The following is a 21,601-nucleotide window of genomic DNA, read 5'->3' on the forward strand; positions in this document are numbered from 1 at the left end:
AATTTGAGGTTAGTAGTTATTTTAAGCACTTTAAAAGTGTCATTCAATTTTCTTCTCTTTCCCATCATTTGTAATACAAAGTCAGCTATCAACTTTACTATTGAAATTTTAATGTAATGTGTCATTATAGTTCTTCAGCTGCTTTTAATTTTTTTTCTGTAGTTTTTATTTTTAGTCTTTTTACCTGTGATATGCTTTCACATAATTTTCTTTGTATTTATCTTGATCTATGTTTACAGTCTCTTGCAATCTATGGCTTGATGCTTTTCACCAGTTTTATAAAATTCTTGACCAATACCATTTCAAAATGTAGCCTCTACACCATTCTTTCTCCCCTATCTTTAAGGTGTTTTCAAATTTCAAGCAATTTGAATTTTCATTGCATTACAAATATGCTTGTACTCTTATATGTAATTTTTCACAGATTTTGGTCTCTGTGCTTAATACGGATCTCTTCTAGTGGACTATCTTTCAGTTAACTGGTCTTATATTCTCCTGTTTAATCTGCTATGAAACCCACTTATTCAATACTTAGTTTTAGTTATTTTATTTTTCAATGCTAGATTTTTCCCTTTGATTTATTTTCATTCTAGTTTACATGGTAAAATCATCCATTTTGGCACTCAATTGCCTAGAAAATATTTATCTGGTCACCAAATCATTTCTAAACCATTCCTATGATTCATTCCACTTTGACTTGTTCTGCTGCACCAGAAGTGAAGATCTTACAATGAAGCATTCACAGAGGCTATACTCGAAGAATGTTGACACATATTCAGGAAGACAGAGAAAAGCAGGCATGTCTAGGGAGACAAAAGCATGAATCCCTCCAACTTTGCCTGTTAAGCCCCCAAAGTGCAATGTCCATTGTCCATCAACAAACTACACAATACACATGTGTTTCATGACAACTCCCTGTCTTGTTATTCAGCCTTATCTCACACTTCTTTGTCCATTGCCCCGACACCACTGAATTCCTTTCTGTTTCTCACATATATTCAAGGTTTACTCTATTATGCAAACTTGCCCATACTCTTCTCTTTTTTAAGCCCTGAATCCCCCACTTATATGGATAAGTTGTACATATCTGTAAGGCCCCAGCTTCAAGTCCATTTCCCAGGGGATATAATCTCAGACACTCCGGATCACATTGAAAGTCCCTGTTATCAGATTTGTAATTATTTGTTTAATGATTCTCTTCCACTGATCAGTGAGGGCATGGATCACATCTGTGTTGTCCAGTGTTTTACGCCCAGTGCCTGCTGCAGGGCTTATGTCAAAGTACATAACCTTTAACTTCATAGAAAGGAAAGGAAACCAACACAAAAATCTTCCCAGGATTCAAGAAATTTTGTAAATTCTTATGAGAAACATGTTCTGATTTTAATATAAATGAAGCTAGACAGAAATTTTGAGCTGGAAGGAATTTTTAGAAACCAACCTATGTAATCACATTACCTCACTCATAAGAAAACTGAGGACCAGAGAGCACCAGTGATTAGCAAAGAGTTGATATTAATGATGATGATGATAATAATGGCAAAATGCAAGCAATCTCAGTCAATGACAGACTAGTCCACAATGCAGAATCCCTCCTACCTACTCCAAATGTTCTCTATGATTCTCAGCAATAGTGCAACAACTCAGTGGTGGCAACTGATCATGCCAACGATCAAGAACTCAAGTTTGTAAATTTGCTTTCCTAGTAGAATTAAATCAATACTCTCTTTAAAACAGTGTCATTCTAACATGCACTTGAATAGCAATTTCAGGGGTTTTATTGTAATGAAGACATTTATTAAATCATTAGAGTGTTTTACCTGCAAGTACACAAAACCTAGCAAAAACTCTTTTCCATAATAATGAGTTTCATATGTTGCGCATAGCCCAGAGGTAAGTCAGTTCCAAGGATAATCCACTGAATTAATGATGTCATCCATGAGCCAAGTTCTTTTGGTCTTCCTGCTTTGCAAATCTTTGCACACTGGCCCTTGTCCTCACGACTTATTTTTCTTGGTTGTAATGTGACTGCAGTAGTCCCAAGCACCATATCCTAAAAGGTGGTAAAAGAGAAAAAAAAGTTTCCCATTTTAACAGCAAGAGAAGCTTTCTCAGAATCTCTACCTAAGCACTGGTCAGCACTGTGTCAGAAGCTCACTTCTGAACCAAATGCTATAAACAGGGTCATTAAATCACCATGGTCAACCTGGACAAATCAGCATTTTTTTCTTGCTTTGGAGAAGGACAGTTTCTTGTGAAGTAGATTGTCTAAGGTCAACCAGCTGATGCCAGTAGGTAATGAAAAATGCTGGCCATATTTATTTTAGACTTTTTTTTTAAACATCAGGTGATTGCCTAGTTGAGATTTGATAGGGAAAATGTTAAGTGTTTCTGATTTCTGTCAAATTTTATAAAAAGCTTTAACGATAATATTTTAACTTCCCTGTGATGTCTTAATTGCTAGTACAATACTTCCAATTGCTAAACATTTTCTAAGATCGAACATTAATTATTCAGAACTTCAACTGTATCTGCTAAATAAAATGAAAATAAGTGCAGGGTTTTTTTTTTTGTTTGGTTGGTTGGTTTGGTTGTTTTTTTTTTTTTTTTTTTTTTGTCATTACTAGCCCAACAGCTACTTCTGGGATTCTGTGTTAAAGGAACAAAGACCAACTATTTATATGAAACTGATCGATATGAAGACACATCCAGAGGATCTGACCATATTGGGTTAGATGAAATTAGTATGCCAGAAGCTCAAATGTTAAAAAGACAGAAGACTCAACTTCATGAGGGATTTATTAGCAGTCAGACATAGCACATTGTCCTGTACAGACATATGCTGTCTATGCTAAGCATATGAATGCTAAGCATTCTTGATGCTATCTTAATTCATAGAGGAAGAACTTATTTTGAATCTGTAAAGTTTACCACCAAGTTGAATAATTACACTGACAATTGGAAAAAAAGCTCTTAAATTTTCCATGTTCCTTTCTCATATAAAAACATTATTTTTCACCCAATCTTTCTCCTGACACCTAACCATTGTACTCCATATCAAATAAATAGATAAAAATATTAATTTCCCTCATGTCTGTCCTAGTCTATGAATGTTCATGTTTATTTATAATCATGCTGGTTCTCTTGGGCTGCAAGCCGCCTTTGGGAGAAGGTCTCTGTGTCTGTTTATTTAGTCTCTACATCACACTTAACAGAGTGTCACTTGAAAAGCTACTTTGTGATTATTATCATGAATCTAATTGTAAAAGGAAAAATTAAAATGCATTTTATACCTGTTTAAGTTAACTAAGCAGTGACTCCTCATCAGACGAAGAACATTGTTACGGGAAAAATGTGATTTTACCATTACCTTCTCACAAAGACTGACAATGAATGACAGGTTAGAGAATGAAAAGAAAATTTTAAAACTATGTGATGACTTAGCAATAACTTGATATATGTATAATGGATATATTTATAAAATCAAAATAGTTTTGAGAATATTTAAAATTAGAATATAGTGTTATATAGCATGATACAAATGTTAACAAAACATATTGTATCATCTAGAGTTGGAGGCCACAGATTTTCGTTCTGTTTCACTTGACCACAGAGGATATCAAAGAGCTCAGAACCTTTAAAGGAAGGCACATGGACAGGCATAAGAAAACAGTAGGAGTGAGGTTGCAGTGTGGGGCTGCTGGTAAGAAACACAGACAGACAAGGATTCTAGATAGGAGGACTCTTAAGCAAACTACTCCAGAGCCACTACCCTAAGACATCTACTGCTCAGTTTCTGAAACTGCAACACCTCCACCATTCATCATTAACACCTCTCAGACCAAATTAAATTGTTTCTAAAATGCTCCTGTGTCTTTGAATCTCTCCTTCAACATAAAGTTCCAGATAGTTAAGCCGCCTCCAACTGAAAACAGAGAAGATACGGCCCTTTCCATTTCCGAAATGGAATCCTCCCAAAACTGACACAGGGGTGAACTTGCCCAAACCACAGAAAGCATGCAGATGCTGAGTAGCCAAGAGAATAGGAAAAGGCCACCCTGTCTGTCATCTGAGTACCAGGTCTACCTTGTTTATGCTTCGCTTAGTTGCAAATTTTTCCATATTGAAGATTTCTGGCAACACTGTGATTAGCAACACTCCCTTAAGCCAAAGCCTAATCCAGAGCAAGGTCCTAACCCTTCTCAAATTCATGATGTCTGAGAAAGATAAGAAAACTGCAGAAGAAAAGTTTGAAACTATTGATTCGTGAGGCTTAAGAAAAGAAGCCATCTCAATAACATAAAAGTGCAAGGTGAAGAAGCAAGTGCTCATGTAGAAACTGCAGCAAGTTATCCAGGTCTAGTTAAGATAATTGGTGAAGGTGGCTACATTAAACAATATATTTTCAGTGTAGATGAACAGCCTTCTACTGGAAGATGATGCCATCTAGGACTTTCATAGCTAGAGAAGATAAGTCAATGCCTGGCTTCAAAGCTTCAAAAGACAGGCTGACTCTCTTGTTAGGAACTAATGCAGCTAGTGACTTTAAGTTGAAGTCAGTGCTCATTTATGATTCAGAAAATCTTAAGATTCTTAAGAATCATGCTGAGTCTGCTCAGCCTGTGCTCTGGAAATGAAAAACAAAACCTGAATGACAGTATCTCTGTCACAAGATGGTTTACTGAATATTTTAAGTAAATCTCCTGCTCAGGAGAAAAAGAAAGATTCCTTTCAAAATATTACTGCTCCGCACCATTTATTAAATAGGGAATCCTTTCCCCATTTCTTGTTTCTCTCAGGTTTGTCAAAGATCAGATGGCTGTAGATGTGTGGTATTATTTCTGAGGACTCTGTTCTGTTCCATTGGTCTATATCTCTGTTTTGGTACCAGTACCATGCTGTTTTGGTTACTGTAGCCTTGTAGTAGAGTTTGAAGTCAGGTAGCGTGATGCCTCCAGCTTTGTTCTTTTGACTTAGGATTGTCTTGGAGATGCGGGCTCTTTTTTGGTTCCATATGAACTTTAAAGCAGTTTTTTCCAATTCTGTGAAGAAACTCGTTGGTAGCTTGATGGGGATGGCATTGAATCTATAAATAACCTTGGGCAGTATGGCCATTTTCACAATATTGATTCTTCCTATCCATGAGCATGGTATGTTCTTCCATTTGTTTGTGTCCTCTTTTATTTCACTGAGCAGTGGTTTGTAGCTCTCCTTGAAGAGGTCCTTTGGCTAGCCATAAGTAGAAAGCTGAAACTGGATCCTTTCCTTACTCCTTATACGAAAATTAATTCACAATGGATTAGATACTTAAATGTTAGACCTAATACCATAAAAACCCTAGAGGAAAACCTAGGTAGTACCATTCAGGACATAGGCATGGGCAAAGACTTCATGTCTAAAACACCAAAAGCAACGGCAGCAAAAGCCAAAATTGACAAATGGGATCTAATTAAACTAAAGAGCTTCTGCACAGCAAAAGAAACTATCATCAGAGTGAACAGGCAACCTACAGAATGGGAGAAAATTTTTGCAATCTACTCATCTGACAAAGGGCTAATATCCAGAACCTACAAAGAACTCAAGCAAATTTACAAGAAAAAAACAAATAACCCCATCAAAAAGTGGGCAAAGGATATGAACAGACATTTCTCAAAAGAAGACATTCATACAGTCAACAGACACATGAAAAAATGCTCATCATCACTGGCCATCAGAGAAATGCAAATCAAAACTACAATGAGATACCATCTGACACCAGTTAGAATGGCGATCATTAAAAAGTCAGGAAACAACAGGTGCTGGAGAGGATGTGGAGAAATAGGAACACTTTTACACTGTTGGTGGGATTGTAAACTAGTTCAACCATTATGGAAAACAGTATGGCGATTCCTCAAGGATCTAGAACTAGATGTACCATATGATCCAGCTATCCCATTACTGGGTATATACCCAAAGGATTATAAATCATGCTGCTATAAAGACACATGCACACATATGTTTATTGCGGCACTATTCACAATAGCAAAGACTTGGAATCAACCCAAATGTCCATCAGTGACAGATTGGATTAAGAAAATGTGGCACATATACACCATGGAATACTATGCAGCCATAAAAAAGGATGAGTTTGTGTCCTTTGTAGGGACATGGATGCGACTGGAAACCATCATTCTTAGCAAACTATCACAAGAACAGAAAACCAAACACCGCATGTTCTCACTCATAGGTGGGAACTGAACAATGAGATCACTTGGACTCGGGAAGGGGAACATCACACACCGGGGCCTATCATGGGGAGGGGGAAGGGGGAGGGATTGCATTGGCAGTTATACCTGATGTAAATGACGAGTTGATGGGTGCTGACGAGTTGATGGGTACAGCACAGCAACATGGCACAAGTATACATATGTAATAAACCTGCACGTTATGCACATATACCCTAGAACTTAAAGTATAATAATAATAATAAACAAACAAACAAACAAACAAAAAATATTACTGTTCATTGACAAAGCACCTGATCATCCAAGAGCTCTGATGAAGGTATACAAAGAGATTAATGTTGCTTTCATGCCTGCTAACACAACACCCATTCTGCAGTCCAGGGACCAAGGAATATTTCAACTTTCAGTCTTAATAGTTAAGAAATACATTTTGGAAGTCTATACCTGTCATAGATAGTGATTTCTCTGATGGATCTGGGCAAAGCACATTGAAAATCATCTGGAAAAGACTCACCATTGTAGATGCCATCAAGAGCGTTTGTGATTGATGGGAGAATGTCAAAATATCCACATTCACAGGAGTTTGAAAGAAGTTGATTCCAATCCTTGTGGATGACTTTGAGGGGTTCAAGCCTTCAGTGAAAGAAGTAACTGCAGATGTGGTGGAAATATCAAGGGAACTAGAATTAGAAGTGGGGCCTGAAGATGGGGCTAACGCTGCAACCTCAAGATAAAACTAACAGATGAGGAGTTGCTTCTTATGGATAAGCAAAGAAACTGGTTTCTTGCAATGGAATCCACTCCTGGGGAAGATGCTATGGACATTGTTGAAATGGCAACAAAGGACTTAGAATATTACACAAATTTAGTTAATAAAATAGCAGCAACTTTGGAAGGATTGACTCTAATTTTGAAAGAAATTCTACATGGGTAAAATGCTATCAAATTGCACTGCATGTTACAAAGAAATCTTTTATGAAAAGAAGTCAACCAATATGACAAACTTCATTGTTGTCTTAATAAAAAAAAAAAATGCCACAGCCACAGCCACCCCAACCTTCAGCAGCCACCACCCTGATCAATCAGCAGCCCTATGCATCAAGGTAAGACCCTCTCCAGCAAAAAGACTACTGCTCACTAAAGGCTCAGGTGATTGTTAGTGTGTTTTAGCAATACGTTATTTTTGATTAAGGTGTGTACATTTTTAGACCTAGTACTATTGCACATTTAATAGACTATATATAGTGCAAACATGATTTGTATGTGCACTTGGAAAGCAAAAAATTCATGTGACTCATTTTATTGTGATAGTCACTTTATTGTGGTGGTCTAGAACTGAACCCACAATATCTTTGAGACATAATTATAAATGCCTCTTCCTAAATTTATACAGTCAGAAATGAAAAAAGAAACGGATACTTGGGACATCATACACCTATGCAACAATAAACATACTCACTCTTTCCCCCAAATGAAGACACTTCAGCATCTTATCACTGATTTCACACAACTCTAAGTCCAAACGAACTGGATGATGTTCATTCTTCCTCTGCAGTCACAATCCCATGTTTAAATTCTGCTTCCATGAACGAGTGTTTAGTAGCATACCCCAAATGCGGTACTAAAAGACAACATGAATTAGAAGCTAAGATATATAAATGTATTTACCACTCCGTAAAAATAGAAAGTCTAGAGGATAGTAATCAAATTTCTATGGCAGTATGTGAAAGCGCAATTCATATTTATGACTTCTCTCCTTTCTTGTCCACTCTGCATGCTCTGCCTTCAACCAGCACCCCAGCTGACCAGTTAGGTGTTGACGTTTAATCTAATGAGTTACCCCAGCGTTTATTGTTGTTGATTCCAAGTCTTTGACAGCCTTTCCTGTTTGTAATTTTTTTCTACCATCTACTTTTACTACTATAAATGATAGGATAAGAAGGTACACTGAGAGACTACCTGGGTTCCACCCATAATTCTCCTGTTCCATTGTAAAGTAGTAACCCACTTTGTCCTTCATGGTTAGGATCGATTACACCAGCCTGCCCTAAAATCCCTATCATTTCCTCTGTTCCTTGAGTCATAAGAAGCTGAGAATGGCCAGATGGCAATATGAGCTTCCAATTCAATGGAAACATTGTTGTATGTCTTAGTGGAAACATTCTTCCTTGTGGATTAATACCTCTAACCAGCAGACCCCAACTTATTGGAACAAGATGCAAAAAAATTTTAAAGTCATACTATAACTGTAACTGAAACTTCAATAGGCCATTTCCAACATCCTATAATGATAGATGCTTCTGAGTTATGGCAAATATACTGAGGATAATGAATCAAAACATGGCAGTCTTTCCCCTGTCCTTTTTTCTTTTAATCGTTTTCATTAGAAGCAATGTTATGTGAAAATCTTTACCAAGGGTAGAGCAATAAGGAAGTCCCCTAATAGAACTGTTTGCAGATGCTTGATGACCAAGGACATCACATCCAAATTCACGTTAAGAATCTATTCCAGTGTGGAAATTGTTTGCAACCTCTATCTTAGAAGGATTTCAGCGTTATTATCCTGCTACCAGACACCTGACTGTTCATGTCAGGTGTAATACACATGTGGATTTTTGTGTCACTCACTGGATGGCAAATTGGACATCCATTAGTAGAAGTGGCCTGAATAGTCTTGGTGAAGGAAAGTCCATGTTTATAAGCCCATCTTGAACATCTCACCTTGTTTCATGACACTTGAAGCATTTATGTAACTTAACATGAGGGAGAGACACTTCTAGAAAGCCACCACTGATTACCAAGAGCCTCCTCTTCGGTGGGTATGATCTTAGGTAAACATTCCAAAATAATCTCAAACTGCAATTTTTCTGAAAAGTATATACCTCATCCCTAAACCCTCTTGTTATAATTTTTCAGACTTGTCCCTTCAACTCCCTGGTCACATGGACAAGTCATTGGCCATTCCCCATAGACTGCTATACATACAATACATCGTGATTTTAAGCCATCTCTTCATCTAGACACACTTTGCCATGAAGTGAAGGAACAACGTACAGAACTTAAAATTATTCTCTACCTTTTTTAGGGACCAACTCTCCTGGTGCCATATATCATGAAAAGTCATATAGAAAACTTGCTCAAAGCTAGTTAATACATATAGTTTTTAAGGAGTAAGAAAGTCAGATGCTACTTACTTGTCTTGTGTCCTTAGGACCTGCTTGATTCCAATCCTATTTGAACCACTTCTATTTTATGATGGAGGGTAGTTGGTGTGTTCACTTTATAAATAGGCAGACCATATAAAACTCCATCATAATAGGAAATTTGACTCAAGTGTCATAATTATATGGCTCTTACGATCAGATACTTAGTCACCATGAGAAATGAATAGCAAACCAAGAACTTGTTCTTAGAAGTGGCATGATTATTTGTTTAAAGAAGGTGACTTTGTCCCCCAAACTAGGATTTCATCCTCAATGACCACAAATATGTCCAGCATTATTGAACCTGGTGCTTTATAAAGACCAAGGACCATAGCTACTTGTCTTGAAGCCTAGATCACTGGGGAAAAGTAATTTGTTCTGGGCTCCATTCATATTTGGAAGCTCACATAATTGGGAGAGAGTAGAACCCTCACTTGTGATACAATTTGCTTCCAGAAACAAAAAGCCCCACTAAGCATTTTGCTCCTTGGAGTTAGGTGACAAATGTTCATCACCCTTCACTTTGAGGTTCCAGATCAATGGATCACCAGAAAATTCACTGAGATGATATACCTGCGCATTTTTGTGGAACTGATCTCCAAATCTATATCCTGCATGTGTCTTGTCAAGGCACTTAAGATACCTGTTAATTCTTTCTCTCCAGGTGCTATCAATATGATAACATTCATGTAGCAGACTAACAATATGTCCTTTGGAATTAAGCGATCGTCAAGGGCCCTAGAAACAAATTTGGACACTGTTGAAACCGTGAGGCAAGACAGAGAAGGTATATTGCTGCCCCTCTTTGTTCAGACAAATTTCTGCTGATTTTTTATTTATTGAGAGAGAGAGAAGAAAAGCATTTTCAAATCCACAGATGTGTTCCAGGTGCCAATGAATGCACTGAGTTTCCCCAGCAGAGAAACCACATCTGGAACAGCAGTTACAATGTAAGTCAAATCTATTTATTTTGAGGATAACTCACTCCCATTCTACAAGGTCCTTCATTTTCTGTACTTCCGCAACTACAGAGATAAGTAGAGTTATATTAGGAATCACCACGCCTGCTTTTCTCAAGTCTTTGATGGTAGCGCTAATCTCTCTCTGGAGGAAGATTCCCCTAGGGATGGGTTATTGCTTTTAATTTACTATTTCCTTAAGGACAAGAAGTTCTAGGGGACATAATAGGACCATAATACCTTTTACTTTATGGGTCACAAGATCTAGTAGGGGTTTTTCTAGTACCTAAGTGTGAGTGTGTGTGTGTGTGTGTGTGTGTGTCTGTGTGTACGTGTATTTTAAAATATAGAATCTTAAATTTCAGATACATACTACATAATTAGGAAACGAAAACAGAATAACTTTGGGGGCCTATTGAGCCAAAAATTTATTTATTATCTAACACCCATGAACTACCACTCTAACCTATGGACTATAGAGGTATTCCAGGTTTTGGAGCAATACTGTAGCATTGAGCTGTGTACACTAATCCACAAAAGATGTGAATATTTTCCTTTTCCTAGTGATAAGTTGTGCCACATATCTTTGAAATAGACTTGGAAAAAATATCATAATATACCCTATCATATCACTACAGCATCCAATCGCAATACTATCTCCCTCCATTTCATTCTAGGAGCACTAGGTCTAGGAACCGACTCAGCCATTGGGATAGCAATATAGGTTTAGGATAGCAAATATACATTATGATTTCTCAGGTCTGGTCTAAGTTCACCAAATATAAAGCTCTTCCCTACCCCAAAATACCCAACCAATTGTACATATCATTTAGGAAACTTGTAGCAATTTTAAATCTGCTTTGTCCCAAGGAATCACATGATATTAACTAAGGTCAAATATTCCTGAAGTTCTGTTTCCCAGATTGGCCTTTTGATTCTGGAGTTTAAATGGAACTACAGTCAACCCTCTGTATCTGTGGGTTCTGCATTCTCATTGTCAACCAACCACAGACTGAAAATATTGGGGGAAAATAATAAAATTAAAAATAATACAGATTTTTTTTTAAAAAAACAATACAGCATAACAACTATTTTCATAGTATGTACATCGTATTAGTTATTATAAGTAATCTAGAGCTCTTTTCAAGTATATGAGAGGATGTGCATATGTTAGATGCAAATACTATACCATTTTATGTCAAGAACTTGAGCAACCCCAGATTTTGGTATCTGCAGGGGGCCTTGGTCCCTATCCTCTGTAGATACCGAGGGTCAATTGTTATTTTGCTTCTGTTCCTCTGCAATCCTCCTACTCACTGAAACCAGGAACCTACTTCAAGTGCAATCTCTCATAAGCATCTTGAACCCTAAGCAAATTATCACTAAGCATCTGCTCTCATTACATAATGTTTTTCTCAAAGTCTTGGTAAAGAGTGTCTTCTCGTGTTTCTCAGGGGATAAAGTTAAGAAATTATCTGAAGTAACACATGGTGAATGGACTCCCACCTTCTAAATTCTAAGTCTTTACAGTGTTCTCTCTGTACTATACCAAGAGTTTTCTGCATTTCAATTGTTTTCTTTCTTTTAAGTGCAGGCCACCCTTAGTTCCAGGTTGCAGATTTAGGCATCTATCCAAACAATTAAATTCACTCCCAGGGAATCCAGCAAGCATACTGAAACCATATCAAAAATGATGATTGTTCCTCATTTTACAAATAAGCTCAGATTAATTCCTACACACACTTCTCAGATTTTGATCAAAATGAATTAGTAAAGTTATATAATTATTTTTTAGGTGAAAGCATTCTTCCTAAGGTTGGGCTTTGCAACTTTCTCCAGGAGCATTCTGAATTATAATGCTAATTACATTTGGGGAGGCAAGAAGGGTTTAGGAAAGAGCAGAGAAAATGGCTAAGAAGAATGATCTGCTTTTAAGGTAAATAGGTAAGAGATTTATTCAAAGTTCTTTCATGCAAGTGTGAAAGAGTTTCATCAACAAGGAGAAAAGGACTGCTCTGGCTGCCATAGGAGTTGCAAGGCTCTGATTCTCCCCCTACACATCTTCATTTAGCTGTATTCTTTTCCATCATTATCCTACTGATCTAAGATCTGGTGAAGCTTTGAATTTATTTAATATTATCATTTAGTGTCCTGCAACTCAAATGCTAAGTTTAGGTTATAATTACCCCATCTTCCTGTAAGCATAAAACCAAACAAGAGACAAGAGGTTCTTCTGTCCTCCAGGAGAAATTTAAGACCTTTGATTTCTCATGTAATCTCATTTTAATACGTGGGGTTCTAGTCTTTCCCAATCATTTTCCTAACTTAGACATAAAAGATGGGGAGAAGCTTTGAATTCAGTAGATGTTATAATTTAGCTCAAACGTTAAGCATAAACTTTGGCTGTTTTCACTCTACGGAAGCATGAAATGAGATCAAGATAGTCTCTAGATTTCAACTGGTATCTTTAGCAAGGTCTTCAGGATTTTAGCCTGCCATGATCTTTCAGCAGCCATCTTGACTCCCTTCTGTCTTTGATTCATGGAAGTGGCAAAATGGCCACTCAAAAATTTTTCTTCAGGAAAGCTTTTCATTCAAAGTAATCTCAGGCAATCAGAGTGATATTTCATTACACATCCTGAGCGACCAGTCTTCCAACCTAAAAGACTATTTTAGCTCAAAATAGGTAAGATAGGTCTTTTCAAATACCTGTACTAATCATGGGTTCTATTGCTTATAAACCATTCTCTATATATCCCTCACCTTGTTTCTGCACCTTTTTTCCACCTCAGGTCCATTAATTGATGGTTCTGCCTCCCTCTTCTGTGTTTAATGATTCCTTTGATTTCATTTAGCCCATCCAGATAACACAAGATGATCTCCCTACTTTAAGGTTAGCTGATGAATAGTCTTAGTCCCATGTGCAAAGTCCCTTACATTAGTTCCTAGATTAATGTTTGATCCAATAACCAAAAGATGGAAATCTTGGAGTGCACTTTTAGAATTCTGCTTACCACACTTCCACATGATAAAAACCCCAATTAGAGCATACAACTGAGCAAGACAAAACATCACATGCTATAACCTTCACTAGCTAATAGTGAGCAGATAGAGGATCTAGAAGTTTGGACCTCTATAGTCTGAGGCAAGGCTTTTGTTGTTGTTGTTGGAGTTTCGCTCTTGTTGCTACAGCTGGAGTGCAAAGGTGCAATCTTGGCTCAACACAACCTCTACCTCCCAGATTCAAGCGATTTTCCTACCTCAGCCTCCCAAGTAGCTGGGATTACAAGCATGCACCACCACACCCAGCTAATTTTCTGTAATTTTAGTAGAGACAGGGTTTCACCTTGTTGGCCAGGCTGGTCTCGAACTCCCGACCTCAGGTGATCCACCCACTTCGTCCTCCCAAAGTGCTGGGATTACAGGCATGAGCCACTGCACATGGCCAAGGCTTTATCTTGTACCTATTCAAACACAATGGGCTTATCAATCAAAGAAACATGTAGGTTAAGATACTGAGTGACCTTCCACAAATGAAACAATGTCCACTATTGGAAGCAAAATTTCTTTTGTTCTTTGACTTGGTACGTTTATTATTTTTACTATCTTAGTAAAATTAAACCATTAAATTCACATCATTCAAACATACTTCTATTCATGCTCATCAACTAATTGAGGAACAATTTGCGAAGTCTACTAATTAGCACTTAGTTCCCCAAATAACCATTTTCAATGAATGATTTATCACTTAAATGTTTCTTAAAGAAAAATGAGAGCCTGAATGATAAAAATTTGGTGGGTTTTCCACACTTGCTGTTTATTTAATGATACATAAAACATGATAAAATTGTAAGGCTGTCTAGGAAAATAATTGTTAGAACATTTTGCAATTTAATTGATAGAAAATTCTTATCAAGTGCACTCACTTAAACAGGTAAACTCAACAAAATATGACAAATACACAATCACTTTTTTCTTCATTAGGATAGTTACATTAGATACTTGGTTGCCAAATAAAAGTTATATAATTGAGTTTATTTCTCAAGTTGAAGAGAGAGGCAGTATGAATTGAATGCTTCTAAATAGGAACAAGTCTTATAAATGTCTTTTGTCTAGTGGTTGCTCTCAAACTATTTCAAAAAAAGGTAGAAGAGGAAAGAGTACTTTATAACTCATTCTACAAGATCTGTATTACTCTGAAAAAACAGATAAAGGTATCACAAGAAAAGGTGCTAAATGGCAATATGCCTTATGAACCAGCAAAATAAATCTAACAGCTCATTTAAAGGATTCTACCCCACAACCAAGTATGATTGATACCAAGAATGTAGAAGTGGTTTAATACACAAAAAATCAATGTACTAAACTTTACTCATGGAATGAAGAAAATAGATCATATGATCGTTGCAATTCATGTAGAAAAAGCATTTAAACCCCTTTTACTTAAAAAATTCAAAATTAGAAATAAGAAGGAACTTCATCAACTTGATACAAAAGGAATCTGTGGAAAACTGACAGAAAATATCATATTTAATGGTAAAACGATGAAACATTTCCACCGAAGATAAAGAACAGGACAAGAATGTCTGCTTTCACCATTTATTCAACATTGCACTGGAAGTTGTAACCTGAAAATTAAATTAGGTGAGGCGGGGTGTGGTGGCTCACACCTGTAATCCCAGCACTTTGGGAGGCTGAGGTGGGTGGATCACTTGAGGCCAGGAGTTTGAGATCAACCTGGCCAACATGGTGAAACCCCGTCTCTACCAAAAATACAAAAATTAGCTGGGCATGATGGCACACACCTGTAATCCCAGCTAGTTGGGAGGCTGAGGCAGGAAAACCGCTTGAATCTGGGAGGCAGAGGTTGCAGTGAGCCAAGATTGCATCACTGCACTCCAGCCTGGGTGACAGAGCGAGACTTCATCTCCAAAAAAATTTTTTTAATTAAATGAGGTGAGAAAAAAGAAATAAAGGGCATCTAAATTGGAAAGGAAGTAAAACTATCTCCATTTGTAGATGAAATGATCTTTCACATAGAAAATTCCAAAGAATACACAGAAAAGTTACTAGAGCTAACAAATATATTAATCAAAGGTTCAGGATGTTAAATCAACACATAAAAATCACCTGGGTTTCTATATGACAGCAATGAACAATCTGAAAACAAAATTAAGGAACCAGTACCATTTACAGAAGCATCTAAGAGAATAAAATAGCTAGGAATAAATTTAACCAAGGATGTGAAAGACTTATATACTGAAAACCCACAAAACATTTCCGAAAGATACTGAAGAAGACAAATAAAAGAAAAGCCACCCCATGTTTATGCATTGGAAGACATACTACTACTAGGATGGTTATATTTTCTAAAGTGATCTGCAGATTTAATGCAATCTCTCTCAAAATTTCAATCCACTGTGTTGTGGTAGATATGAACAAGCTAATTCTAAATTTCATTTGGAATTTCAAAGAATATTAAAATAGCTAAAACAATCTTGAAAAAGAGAACAAAATTGGAGGAGTCACACTTTTCAATTTCAGAAATTACTACAAGCCTACGGTAATCAAAACATTGTGCTTCTAGCATAAGAGAGACATGTTGATCCATGGCATAGAATTGAGAGTTCAGGAATCAACATCTATGGTCAATTTATTTTCAACAAGGATATCAAACCTTTTTAATGGGGAAATAATAGAATTTTCAATAAATGATGCTTAGAATACTGGATATCCACATGCAAAATAATAAACTTGGTCTCTTACTTCATACCATATGCAAAAATTAACTCAAAATGGATCAAGAATTAAAGCTATAAAACTCTTAAAAGAAAATACAAATATATTCTTCAAAACCTTGAATTAGGCAATTTTTGTTGCTATTGTTGTTGTTATGACCTCTAAAACACAAGAAATTAAAGGATAAAGATAAATTGGACTTCAACAAAATTAAATGTTTTCTTCATTTCAAAAGATCCTATCAAAAAAGTGAAAACACAACCCAAACAACGAGAGAAAATATTTGAAAATCATGTATCTGATAATAGTTTATTACACAGAATACATGAAGGACACCTACAACTTAAAAAAAAGACAATCATTATGATTAAAAAATGAACAGAGGACTTGAAAAGATGTTTCTCCAAAGAAGATATGGATATGGCCAATAAATACATGAAAAGATGCCCAGCAGCATTAGACATTAGGAAAATGGAAATCAAAACCACAAAATTTAACTTCACCTACAAGGATGAGTATATTTTTTTCTAAGAAAAAAAGGAAAATAACAAGTGACAGTGAGACAATAGAGAAATTGGAAGTTTTGTGCATTGTTAATGTATTATAAAATGGTGCAGTTACCGTGGAAAATAGTTGGACATTTTCTCACAAAGTTAAACACACAATTCCTGTATGACCCTGAAATCCCACTCCAAGGTATATACTTAAAATAATTAAAAATAGATGTTTATTCAACAACTTGTACATTGAAAAATTATTCATAGTGGCCAAAAACTGGGGAAAACTTGAAAGTCCATCACTGAGTTGCACATGGATACATGGATAAACCATGGACAAACAGCTAAACAAAAGTGGTATATCCATGCAGTGGAACATTATGCAGCTATAAAAAGAAATTAAGTAATGATACATGGTACAACATAAATGAATCTTGAAAACATTATGATAAGTGAAAGAAACGAGACAAAAGGCCACATTTAATGTGATTCTATTTGTATGAGTTTCAGTGAATTGTCCAGAATATACAAAGTCATATCTATAGAAAGTAGATTAGTGATTGCCAAGAAATCAGGAAGGGGAAAATGGGAAATGAAAAGGAAATAATAGCTAATGAGTACAAGGCTTTGTCTTTGGGGTAAATCCAATGTTCTGGAATTAGGTGGTGATGATGGTAACATAAAATTCATGAATGTACTAAAAGCCATTGAATTTACAGCTTAAAATCGTGAATTTTATGTTATGTGAATTATTCCTTAATTTAAAAGTGTTTGTTGAAGTGGCTTAATAATATAGGGCAAATAAAATATTTAGTTGCTAATGGTTTATGTAAGCAAAAAATGAAAATATATGAATAATCTAAGATTGATTCTGGTGTTCATCTCCAACTCCTCATAGGCAGAGCACTGGTGAAGTTTTATGCTAGTAAGAATACTGTAGTAAATACCAATTGTCAGGGGCCTAGTTTGTTCCAGACACCCTACTTACCACTTCATATAGATAAGTTATATTAAGGTTATGACCAAAACATTACTATCTCCATTATATTGATAAAGACTTTGCATTTTAAAGAGGCTAAATGATTTGACCAGATACCTACAACTATTCAGGAGTGCATCATTCATGTTCAAGTCTGTGTGATACATAATCCATTCTTGCCCTTTCTACCATGCTTCTCTCATTCTCTAAACTGGATATGACTTCTGCCAGCTCTATCTTTAATTTCCAAAAGTAAACATTTGCTCTTATCAATCTGCATTATATCCTGTTCTGAGTTTCTATACAAACTTCAGGGAATCCTCTCTTTTGAGAATAACCACTGAAATTTCAAATTTTCCAGATGACTTGTGCCATTTAATTCTTAAAATTTTAGAAGCTAACAAAACGAGTTCTTCTCTTAATCTAAACTCTTTAAAAACTTTTCTGCTTGGGAAAAAAAAAACACAATAAAAAAAGAAAAAAGAAAAAGAATCTATGTTTGGTATTATTCACATTACATTTGGGGAGAAAAGTCAGGCTTCCATTTTCAGAATGGAGTGGAATCAGAAGAGATACAGATACCAACATATTTACACTTTTAAAAATCCACTAAATGTTCAAGAAAACATTTTAAACAGTTTTTAAAGAATTGGATGTACCTGAAAGAAAGATGGGAGATATGAAGTCACAAGTAAGAAAGGAACAGAGGCTGGCAAGAGAAGCTAGCAATTAGGCAACTTGTTACACTAGGGACACACAAAGATGCTAGAGTATCAGTGGCAACAGGTGACTAAAGATGATACACTAGGCCGGGCATGGCAGCTCACGCCTGTAATCACAGCACTTTGGGAGGCTGAGGCAGGCGGATCATGAGGTCAGGATTTTGAGACCAGCCTGGCCCACATGGTGAAACCCCATCTCAACCAAAAATACAAAAATTAGCTGGATGCAGTGGTGCACACCTGTGGTCCCAGCTACTAGGGAGGCTGAGGCAGGAGAATTGCTTGAAACCAGGAGGCAGAGGTTGCAGTGAGCCGAGATTGCACCACTGCACTCCAGCCTGGGTGACAGAGAGAGACTCTACCTCAAAAAAACAAAACAAAACAAAAACAGATGATACACTGAAATTATTGACTGAGAGATCCTGCATAAAGGTAGACCCTCAGATAGGTCTCAACCTCAGAGAAAGGTTAAACTTAGGGAAAAACAACCATGTAAGAGAGTCAACAAGACAATGATTTATTGCTTCCAGTTAGAAGATAAAAGAAAATATCAACACAATGACCAATGACCTGCCTTCATATGAGATTGAGGACTGAATTTACAATATTTTATGGCTTTAAAAACTGCCAACAAACAAAACATGATTTAAAATGGACAAGATCTCTAGTGTCCTCGTATACCTGTCAGAAACAAATATAAATCTTCCCCACAGGAGGAATGCATCCTCAAAACAGGTGTCTCAAAATCTGTATATAGTGAGTTCGACAAAACCTGGACTCATGATTAAATCCCAATACACGATAGAAAATAAGCCACCATAAGTAAAAGTCAGTAGAAACAACAATAAACAAAATTAGATCTGTATACCACTTCATTATGGAAATTACTGGATGTATAATTTGAAACAAGAACATTTAATACATTTTTAAAATGCAAAAAGAAATAATGAATTTGGAGCAAATTACTATCAAAGCATAATCAATGAAATAAAAAGGAAGGAAACACAATTTCCAGAAATGACAAATAAAATAATTAAAATGAGAAAATCAATGACTGATTTACATGTTAGTTAAGACATAATAAAAGAGAGAATAACAGACCTGGAAGACTAATCTGAAGAAATTACCAGTAATTCTCCTCAAAGAGACAGAAAATACAAAATGATATTAAAGACATATGGAGAATAGAGTCTAATCATATATATGTCTAATCAAAAATATAGGTGTGATCATAGTTCTAGAAAGAAAATACAGAGAATGGGAGAAAAGAAATATTTGAAGAGACCACGTCTAAATAAATATATTTCCTTAAATATATGAATCCTCAGTCTGGAAGACCAGTGATTCCCAAGTAGGATAAATAGAAACCAACAAGGAGAAACATTGCAGTAAACTATAAACACCACAGGGAGGGGGTCAATTTAATGTCATTCTGGAAGAAAAATATTTAAATGTATTGCTGTCAAAGGAATGCCATTTGTGCTGACGATTTCTCAACAGCAAAAATGAGAGACTGAAGAGCACAGAATAACATTTTTAGAGAGCTGGAGGTAAATATTGTCATCCATAATTGTTAAATCCAGTGAAATAGTATTTTAAGAAGTAAAATTCAATAAATAGTAATAATAATATAATAATATATTCACCAAGAGAATATGACCTATGTACCAGACACTATCACTTAAAGATATGAAGAAAAAATGAGAGAATCATAATGAGAATTTAGCAATTTTACCATAGTAATTATTACTTGCAATCTAACACCCTCAATTCAGCAAGGTGATAAAAGCAAGGAGATAAAAGATATTTAAAAACAATAGTCTAATAAACATACCAATTATGCTCCAAAATGTTAGAAATACACAATACGTTTTATCATACACAAAACTTAGAAATTACTACCAAGTCATAAGGCATTAAAACTATTCACAAATATTAAAGGAAAAGTGTCATATACAGTATAGTTTATTTCATATATATATATATATATATATCTCCCAAGAAACAAAGGGCAAAGGATGTGAACAGTTATTTCATACTCAATCTCATTAACAATCTGAGAAATGCAAATTAAAACCATAATTAAATATCACTTTATTCACTTTATTAGCATATGTTTAAAAATCTGAAAGTGCCAAATGTTGTCAAGGATACCAGGAAATGGTAACTTCTATACTCTGCTTATGGGATCATAAAATGGTACCATCATTTTGACAGAGTTTGCACTAATCTCTTAAAACTTGGATATTTGCATTGGCTTATAGCCCAGATTCTATGCCTAGGTACATACACTCAGAGGCACTTTAGGACCTCTGAATTCATTTTCTCACTGTCTTAAGTTCTTTCATCCAACTAAATATCCACCTTTTAAAGAGAAAGAAAAATAAACCTACCTGATAATGTTAATCAGGTATCCCCAAACAAAAGGAGAATGTTGGCCTAATTATGAATACATTGTTTCTCGGTGAGGGGAATGACAAACAGCATCTTCCTCTGCCAATCACAAGTGAATCTCCAACAAATTGGTGGAAATCCTCACAGAGAAGACTCAGTTTTCCAAACTCAACTGCGTATTCTTTAAGGGACTGAAGTGGGATCACTGGTTTCTGCTGGTGATGAGGAGGCTGTGACACTGGAAAAGGTCATATGTAACCCTTAGTGGTAATGTTGGGATTCGGTTTTATGAAAGCTAGACTGTGAGTGTTAGTTTTTTTTAAGAAAACTGAAGGATAACTAGCTAGCCCCTAGTTTCTTAAAAATTGAAGGACATTTTTACTTTGTCATACCTGTTGGTCTGTAGACCACAATTAAACTCTGTATTTATTTTATGATTATTTTATTAATTTATTTTAAATTAAATAGAGACAGGGTCTCGCTTTTTTGCCCAGGCTGGTGTCGAACTCCTGGCATCAAGTCATCCTCCTGCTTTGGTCTCTGAAAGTGCTGGGATTACAACTGTGAGTCACTGCACCCAGCCATTCAACTATATATTTTCCACACCTATTCAACACTGATTTCCTTCTATTAGACCCATCTTTGTGCTCCAGCCACTGAATGTCACCCTAGTTTTGGTAGGGCCTTATGATGTCCACATAGCTTTACTGATAACTGGATAGTTCATTATTAAGAATTCTTTAACATGAAGGAAGAATGAACACAAACATGAAAATAGAAAATATCACTTTTCAGAATGATGTTAACTCCAATAGAACTGAAGAGCGCTGAGTAAGGGCTCTCATTTCTGAATCATGCAACAGACAAGCATTGGGGACCTATTC

At 36.0% G+C, this 21,601-nt stretch overlaps 2 long non-coding RNA genes across 7 annotated transcripts in view; one reads left to right on the top strand and one right to left on the bottom strand.

Annotated features, from left to right (window-relative positions):
* The window catches only part of LOC105479387 (uncharacterized), a 71,857-nt gene that overhangs the window by 12,136 nt on the left and 38,120 nt on the right, over positions 1-21,601 (top strand). For all 6 annotated transcript variants that reach the window (XR_011626084.1, XR_011626083.1, XR_011626085.1 and 3 more), the window contains exons 2-3: positions 10,092-10,214; positions 10,305-10,377. This is a non-coding gene — a long non-coding RNA (uncharacterized lncRNA). The remainder of the gene's footprint in view (positions 1-10,091; positions 10,215-10,304; positions 10,378-21,601) is intronic.
* On the bottom strand, positions 1,657-20,951 carry LOC139364366 (uncharacterized). Its single transcript, XR_011626087.1, has 4 exons — positions 20,717-20,951; positions 7,684-7,845; positions 6,669-6,875; positions 1,657-2,053 (listed from the first exon to the last, which is right to left on the bottom strand). It is a non-coding gene; the product is annotated as an uncharacterized lncRNA (long non-coding RNA).

Source organism: Macaca nemestrina, chromosome 7 (genome assembly GCF_043159975.1).
Source record: "Macaca nemestrina isolate mMacNem1 chromosome 7, mMacNem.hap1, whole genome shotgun sequence".
Classification (NCBI taxonomy): Eukaryota; Metazoa; Chordata; class Mammalia; order Primates; family Cercopithecidae; genus Macaca; species Macaca nemestrina.